A 9383-nucleotide genomic window follows, 5' to 3' on the forward strand; every position below is an offset into this window, starting at 1 on the left:
TCACCCCAGCTGACCCAGCCTCAACTGTGTTTCCCTTAACCTCTCTCCTATTTCCCCAACCCAGCCGAACCCAATTTCCCATCCTTATCTCAAAGAATTAACTTCCAGTCTGTGGCATTTCCACAGTCAAGATCTCCAGGGGCCTCACCCAGTAGGGTACTGTATTGGGATGGGAGCTGAACAGAACCAGAAAGATATTTCTATCAGGAACTTGGAACAAGAGACCCGGACTTGGCCAAATCAGCCAAAAAAACCTGAAAAAGAAAAGAAAAAACCTGCTCCCCAGATCAGCTGATCTCTCTCTGGGTTCTCGGTTTTTTCCTGCTCCATGGATTCCTTGGTATTCACTGTCTCTCATAAACATATTTCTGTGATATATACTGTAAATCTGCTTCATTTGAAATTCACAGTTAATGACCTATTCCCTCGGATTCAGGAAACAGAGTAAGGTTCCGGCTTTTAAAGGCCAGGAGTTTACTAGCCAGAATATGACAAGTATTACAAAGTATAGGCCTGCTCTAAAAGCACTTAAGAAACAGTCTCCGTCAGAAATTTCAAGAATACCTTCAAATAACATCATTTATCTGCCAAAAGGCCAAGGGGGTGGGAAGCGATGGTGGGCAGGGAGTAAATGAGTATTTGATCAAATCCATACTCTCAACTCCCTGAGGAGGGGGATAGATATTTACTAACGCTTCTTGCTCTGGCAAGGTTTGTGTGCACATCTGTGCGGGCCGGGGGTCTGCAGGGCTGCAGATGGGTGCACACGTGGGCACCAAAGACCCTTCCAGCCACCAGCCCCCACAGCTGACAAAGCAAACTCCACCATGATCTGAACTCTACAACAAAGAGGTAATTTAATAAAATGAGTATCCCCGTTTTCGGGTCGGCCCACTTAACTGAAATCCAAAGCCAGCTCTGGAGTCAATTGGGCTGCGGATGCATTGATCAGGCCCATCCACACTTGCTCATTTTCAATAGAGTCAGGGCTTAACCAGGTTAATTTCTGTTAAACACATTACCCAGGTACTCTCCTCTTACCAGCCCAGTGATTTTGTGTCAGGCCTGAAGGATTGTAATTGCAATCCAGTGAGACGCCAACTCAACAGGGTGATTTACTGAGGCCCACGGAGCCCAGGCCGGCCTCCTACCTGCTGGCCGCTGGACGGGAACTTTCTTCCTTGAGTCTTGTCATGATTAACGGCCGAGGGCCCAGAACGAGGTGTCACGTGAGAGGCTGTCCCTGGGGAGAACAGGATGCTGCTTCTTTTGGACACACACTCCGTGCTTCTCTCCAAGCCTGGGGAGGGGGAGGGTGGGGCCTCTTTGTTCCCTGGAACAGGAACGCGGGAGGGGCTGGGCTTCGGGTACGGGTCATTCCAAGTCATGCCCGTTCCTCGGTGGAGTGAGACCCTCCTGTCATACAAGGAACATTCCCAGCCGTACTTGCCAGTCTCCTCTGGACCACAGGCCTCAGCGGGACAGGCCCAGTGCTCCCACCTCGGACCCCACCTTCTCCCAGCTTCTCTCCCCTCTGCTCTCTTTGGGCCCAACTCCCACGTGCTCCCATCCTGCTTTGTGATTGCTTCACCTGTGGCCTGAGCCACTCGCCTCACATGTCCACTTCCCAGGCCCCTCAACTGGGACGTGACGAGGACATCTGCTTGTAGGGTCATGGAGACAAAGCCTGGGGAGTAGCCCGCCCGGCGCCTGGCGCAACACGGTGAGACTTCCGTCAATGTCAGGTGCCGTCACTTCCCTTAAGAAGAGAAGCTGGAAAGGACAGACGAGAACCGGCGCTGGAGAGGATGGGGAGAAACTGGAGCCCTCCTCCCGCGCTGATGGGAATGTAAATGGTACAGCCCCCGCGGAAACAGTTTGGCAGTTTCCTAAAAAGTTAAATGTGCACTTACACCCAGCAATGTTCACTCCTAGGTTTTTTCACTCCCGAGAGGAATGAAAACAGGTGTCCACACAAAGACTTGTGCACAAATGATCACAACAGCTTCATTCGTAATACCACAAAATTGGGAACAACCCAGATGCCCATCAGCAGATGAATGGATAAACTGAGTGTGGTCTATCCACACAGTGGAGTGTTATTCCGCCATAAAAAGGAATGAAGAACTGAGACCTACTATGACATGGATAATCCACAAAATCATTATGCCAACTGAAAAAAAGTATACACAAAAGACCACATAGTGTATGATTCCACACATATGAAATGTCCAGAAAAGGCAAATCTATAGAGACAGAAATTAGATTAGTGGTTGCCTGGAGCTCAGAAGTAGAGCAAGGATTAGCTGTAAATGGGCACTAGGGATCTTATTGAGGTGGCAAAATGTCTAAAACTCAATCGTGGTGATGGATGCACAACTCAGTGACTTTACTAAAAAGCATTGAACTATACATTTAAAATGAGTAAATTTTATGGAATGTAAATTATGCCTCATAAAGTTGTTTAAAAAGAGAGGATGAGAGCAGCTGGTACCTGTCACTTGTAATGAAGGTTGCTACCTTAATTTGATTTGGGTTTGTTTGTTCTTTGCTTGTTTGTTTTGCCAAAACAAGGTAACAAGCTTTTGTTGGGACTCAGAAAGCTCATATATGTGTCGTTATATGAGATACTGAACTAAATTTCCTAGTGCAGGGCCCAGCACAATGTTGGAAATGACAGCAGGCATCATTTATAATCTATGAGCTCTTTTTAATTGGAAAGGTCTCCTAGAAGAAGAAAGATTTAAGGGGATACAGTTGACCTTTGATAGTCACTACCTGCCCTCTGGATGTTGAGCGCATGAAATGCCTATAAAAGTCCATTGTCCGTGGGAACCAATTAGATATTCAACCATGCGTACATTGTTTATTGATCGTCTTCCACATGCACAAGTTACTGAATCTGGGCCTCAGTTTCTTCATCTGTAAAATGGGCTGATAGGCTTAATGTAAGGATTGCTTGAGTTAATATATGGAAAGTGCTTGGGCACATAGCAAGTGTCAGCTATGACTGTTACTTTGTAAACCAGGACCTTCTCCCCAGCCTAGCTTCAAGAGCGGCCTGGCTAATCAGTGGCTACTGCTGCTGACTTCCAGGCTGTGCACCTCACATGCCCTCACACCTGTCCTTTGTAGCCGTACTTACTGCATCTGTGATGTCACTGCCCTTGTGTCATCATTTAGGCAATGGCTCTCTCTCTCCCACTGGAATGCAAGCTTCATCTGGGCAGGGACCAGGCCAGTTTCTGCTTACTACGGTGTCCCCATCTGCCTAATACAAGAGTTAACAAGCTCACAGTAATTACTTATGGAAGGAATTAAAACGGAAGATGAAGGGGTGAGGGAGAGAAGGAGGAAGGAGCCACTAGCATTGGTAGCAACAGTCCTCCCAAGATAAATGTCATTATTACCAAGCAAATTTTCAATCCTAAGCCCAGGGTCTTCCAGTCCAGTGCCTGGAAGCATGGGGGGTGAGGAGGGGGCAGGGAAATAGGAATTTTAATCATGATGGGGGAACGACCCACAAATTGGTACCACATACTCTGTATGTCAGCTTTCTGGAGTTCAGTAGCATTGGTGGTGTTAAAAGTACGGAAAGTATAGATCCTGACATGCATTACTCTGAATACTGCCAGGGCCTACTCTAAGCCCTTTATGCTTATTATTTAATCCTCACAACAACCCCCCGCGGCAGGTACTACCACTATCCCATTTAACAGATGAGAGGACAGAGGCCCAAAGGGTTTTAGTAACTCACCTGAGGCCATACAGCTAAGTGGCAGAGCCAGCTTTGGACTCACAAAATTTGACTCAGAAACTGTGCCCTTAAATCCTACATGATGCTTCCAGAAGAGGGGGAAGTGTTTAAAGAATGAATGAGCAGCATTTCTTTTCTGACACTATGGAGCTTAGGATCCACCATAAGAAAAAGGGCCACCCCCAATGACTGATGCTGGCAGATCCCTCACAGACTCTCACTCATTCAGTAAGTGTTTACTGAGCATCTTACCCTCTGTTTCCTCATCTGTAAAGTGGGAATAATAGTAATGGAACGTGCCTTGTTGGATAGGCACTCAGAACACAGGCTTGCACATAGTAGGGGCTCAATAAGTGTTTGTTATATTGTTATCTGTTTGAGGCAGGCCCCCACTGGGCTATGGGAACATAAAGCTGCAGAAGACACAGGCTTTCCCCAAAAGAACCCGTTGGCTACTAGGGGAAACAGACCAATAAGCCATCATAACCCAGTCATTCTTTAGAAAGTGAAAAAGTGCCTCTTTGATCAATAAGATCTTGACATTATTTACAATAGAAATGCTAATCAAATTAAATACACACACAAATGAGTGCATGTAATACTTGTGACATCTGAATAAGGTCAATGAGTTGTATTAATGTTAAATTTCAACGGATTGTATCAATGCTAATTTCCTGATTGTGATATTATACTATAGTTATACAAGATGTTACCCTTTGGGGAAACTGGGTGAGGGGTATATGGGATCTTTTTATATTATTTCCTGCAACTGCATGTGAATCTATAATTATCTCAAAATAAAAACTTTTTTTTAAAAAGCTCTTGGCTCATTCAAGAGAAATTGATTTGTCAGGCAGTCCTATATAGGACTTTTAATTCCATTAATATGTGCACATAAATGCTATTATAAGTATCTATATGAGATGATTCATGTTAACTAAATTTATTGTGGTCATCATTTCACTATATATGTAAGTCAAGTCATTATGCAGTACATCTTAAATCTGTACAGTGCTGTATGCCAATTACATCGCAATCAAACTGAAAGGGGAAGAAAATGCTGTTCTGAACATCTAGTTTGCCTGGAGAAAATAGTAACGTTAGTACAGTTATTAGGTGCCAGGTGTGCTTTATGTGCATCATCTCCAGTCTTCACAAGAGAGCTGCAAGGTGGTATTTTTCATTTCTAAATTCAGCTGAGCACTGAAAGTTGTCCAGAATGTAGGGGAAATTTTGGCCTGGCTTTGCGTCTGCTGAGAGGTTGTCCAGTGAACACAGCAGCTGAGAGCCCAGGGAACACAGTGTACCACTTCTTCCCATTCGGAACCCACCCACTCAAAAAGTTTAAAGAAGGAGAGATGGCTACGGTGGACAAGGAAGATGAAGGGGCTGGTGGGGATGGAGATGTCACGAGAATAGCGACGTCCTGAAAGTCAGAAAAATCAAAAGTTTCCAATAGGTGGGCTTCCCTGGTGGCGCAGTGGTTGAGAATCTGCCTGCCAATGCAGGGGACACGGGTTCGAGCCCTGGTCTGGGAAGATCCCACATGCCGCGGAGCAACTAGGCCCATGAGCCACAACTACTGAGCCTGAGCGTCTGGAGCCTGTGCTCCGCAACAAGAGAGGCCGCGATAGTGAGAGGCCCGCGCGCCGCGATGAAGAGTGGTCCCCGCTCGCCACAACTAGAGAAAGCCCTCGCACAGAAACGAAGACCCAACACAGCCAAAAATAAATAAATAAATAAATAAATAAAATTTAAAAAAAAAAGTTTCCAATAGGGAAAAACAAAAGCTTTTCATGAAGGTGATCAAACATCCAAGGAAAGCAGCTTTTCATTCGGTTCAATGGGGCAACTGGCCAAAAAGCAGCAGTGTTCTGTGGCTCAAGATGTTACTCGTCACTTATGAGAACAAGGTTACTTGTTACTTGTTTTATAAAAACAACTTCCAGGGTAAATCACTGGTGCATGTGGTCCTCTCCTTCTGAATCAGGATTCAAAAGGACACTTCAGCATCAAGAAGAGAGTCAGTCCTGTTCATCCTAGGATAGCCTTACTGAGCCTGGAATATTTAGAAACATTAGAAATAAATTTTAGAAATATTTAGACACTATAGTTTTCTAAATTATATTTAGAATATAATACCTAACCATTTGGGGGCCCCGCTTGGCCACAAAAATCATTTGAGAAAAGAAAGACTTCATTACGTCACTACTGTCCTTTGGTAATTGTGCAGGAAAAAGGCAGGTGACAGATGACTAATACCTGCAGGGGCCAGGTGCTCCCCAAAGCAGATACACACTTGGTATGAGGAGGGCACTTCGTTCCTGGGGGCTGAGTCGTCTGCAGGGACACGAATGCTCAATTGTCTGCATCTGGATTCACCGTAGCATTCCACTGGGGCAGCTTCCTTACTGGTCTCGGGAAGTTCTAGAACAGATTTGTTTTTCCCAGTCTGCAGCATGAAAGCAGGATATAAGGAGTCGTTTTTATGAACCACAGTGGAGTGTCTATTGAAGGATGTGCCATGCGTGGAAAGGTCTGGATGGGAACATTACACAGTTTTAGGCACGGCTGAGATCAAACCACAATCTCTTGGTTTAAAATATGGGTTGACTGCCCACCCTTCCCTCTGCAAGCCGAGCTCACATGCAGAAGGAGTCAGGACTCAGGCCCTCGTTGCATTTCCAGAAGGTGGTCGAATATGCCATCTAATGAGAATGGGACATGAGGAAGATAGACGAACAGCTACATAAGCCGAAGAGCCAATTCCAGCTGATTCTCCATCTCTCACCTTCCTAAAAACAACAAGAATCGTTTTCATCCCTCAGCACATACCAGGGAGGCAGGGGAGCAGGTGACTAAGCCCAGGGCTCGGGAGCGCATGCTCGCTGGGCAAGCTCCCTGTGCCTCATTTTCCTCGTGGGTAAAACGTAGACGATAATAATCATATCCTTCTTCCGGGGCTGTTGTGAGGATTTAAGGTGATTACCCAAGTATGGCGTTCTTGGTGAGGGTATTTGGCTCAAGGCAAATGGTCCACACACAGGACTTATTTGTAGCATATTCACCCGCTCCAGGCACCAGGTAAGCCTTGGCCTTCACTGTTTCATTAAACCATCATGGCACCAAATGAGGTAGGTATTTTATTTTTCCCTTTTACGGAAGAGGAAACTGAGGCCCAGCCAGGAAAAGTGGCTTTGGCCACGGTCACACAGCCTCAAAACCTGATAGGCCCCTAAGGGTCACAAAGGCAGCTCTACTGGGGGCAACTTCCAGGCCAGGGGCCCCCACAAGGGGTCTTTGTGTGGGCAGGGCTCCCCCAGCCTGAGCCACAGCCTGGTCCCCAGGGCCTCCTGCTCCAGCCCAGGCCAGGCTCTGCATCTCTGCCCATGGACGGAGACTCTGCTGAACCTCTTCTCACCCGTAACCCAGCTACTAATTCCCACCCCAGCTAATGTGCTGCCAGCATTTCAGAACTAACCAGCAAATAAAAAGCTTTTCGCTCTCCATCAGCCTCTTAGGGCCTCTCAGCCACGTTCCCTCACCTGTCAGTTTCACTTACTGAGGCAGACCCGGGAATGGAACCACTCACCTCAGCCGACCACGCTGTTACAGATGTGTTTCATGGAGACGGGGAAGGGGGGAAAGTAAGTGTGTGTGTGTGTGTGTGTGTGTGTGTAAGTATGCGAGTGTGTGTGTACATGGGTGTGTGTATGTGTGCTTCCCAAGGCCTCCTGGTGCTGTGCCCAGAGGAACTGAGCTGAGGGGTATGGTGGGGATGGGCAAGGGCTCCTGCCACTACTTACTGCTCTGGAAGGCTCCAGGACCACCTGAGAGACCCCAAACCTGAAAGTCTCTGCTTTCCTACCTGAGCAGGCAGAGGAGTGGGGTGGACCATTGTCTTCATTTGGCAAACGGAGAAACTGTGGGAAGGTGTGTGGGCCGACATCCTGGCCTCTTTTCCACACCCAGCACTCCTGATGCTCCCCCACCCCCATCCTCCACTGCCTGGGCACCGCGGGTTGACTCCCTGTCCCAGCCATGTGACTGCCTTGCTCTGTGCCCCAGAGCAAGGCACTCAGGCTCTCTGTCCTTAGTCTTAGTGACAGCCAACAGCTAACTGGGCACCAAGCACGTTATCCTCATGACAGCCCTCTGCGGAGAGGATCTGAGAGCTGAGCATCCCCATTGTACAGATGAAGCAACTGAGGCCCTGAGAGATTAAGTAACTAACTTTTACACACATCTGTGGTTGTCTCCTTAAGATAAAATCATGGACGTGGAAAGGCTGGGCCTGAAGGGCAGACAAAATGAAGGCTTCTAATTCATCTTACCAGTGACCCTCCATAAGTGTGGTACCAATTTGTGCTCCTACCAACTAATTTCCCTCTTTGTTTGAAAATCTCATTTCCACCATTCTGGGGGCCTGACCTGCAATTCCAAAGTCAATCCCTTCACCAATTCTGGCAGAGGTCTCAGGGGTCCCAAGAGACATCCAGGTGCTCAGCCAAGGTGTCCCAAGCTCCCCAGGTGACAGACAGCTTACCCCCTCCCCCTCGCATGCACACACAAACACACACACACACACACACACACACAGACACAGAAGGTGTACCTCAGCTTTTGGACACAAGCACATATGTGATAAATGACTTCTATTGAGTCTGTTCAACAGGCTAGGGGCTGGGACTCCTCACAGAGCCCTTCCAACCCAGTGAAGAAAGTCAAACTCAGATAACAATAAGCAGGCCCTGACATAGACAACAAACATCCTTGAGATGGGAATGGGGGGGCGCCCTCTGAGGGATGGGATGGGCAGGGTTTTGATCAAGCCAGAGGAGGTTCTCCAGGTAGGAGGGGGCCTAGAGTTCCATCAGTTCTACTTTACAAAATAACTCCTCAAATTGGAAAACTAAGCAAGATGCTGTCTAGTTCCCAGAGAGCCTTTTGAGCTGGAGCAGTTCTGCAAAAACATTTTCCAAACTCGCTAGCCCTGCAGAAGTCCAGTTTTGCTTGCAAAACTTCCCCTGGCCCTACCAACACTCTGTACAATTGCTCCCCTTTTCATTCCATCTGTCCCCCAGGATCTCTCCAACCTCTTCCTACATCACCTGGCAAAAGGAGGGCTCAAACATTTGCTGCCCATAGCAAAGAACTTGAACTTGGGTTTGGATGTGGTGTGAGAGGTAACAAGCAGGGAACCACCGTGGGTTAACAGATGTCCTTGCCCCTCACCCTCCACTGCCCGCCACCTGACCTTCATTAGCCAGCTTCTGTTTTCTCTTAGACCCCATACCTGGGACCGTTTTTCACATCTACAGCCAGGACGTGTTCTGCCTGGCTCTGTACCCCACCTACATCCCAGCCCCCAGAGCAAACCCAGAGCCAACAGCTGCCCAAAGCAGCCGCCTTGATTTACAGTCAAGCATAAGCGCTGCAAATTCTATTTCCCCAGAAACACATGAAAAACTTGGCTCTTTCATTTGCTGACACAAATCTTCTTTTTTCTATTATTCCTCCCTCCCCAGTGTCCTCCCTCACCTCCCACCTCTGCCCCAGTCACCAACACATAAATGAAAAGCTGCAGTTGCAGAGGCAGGGAGACTGGACAAACTGACTCATCTTG

The sequence above is a fragment of the Balaenoptera ricei genome, chromosome 1 (genome assembly GCF_028023285.1).
Source record: "Balaenoptera ricei isolate mBalRic1 chromosome 1, mBalRic1.hap2, whole genome shotgun sequence".
Classification (NCBI taxonomy): Eukaryota; Metazoa; Chordata; class Mammalia; order Artiodactyla; family Balaenopteridae; genus Balaenoptera; species Balaenoptera ricei.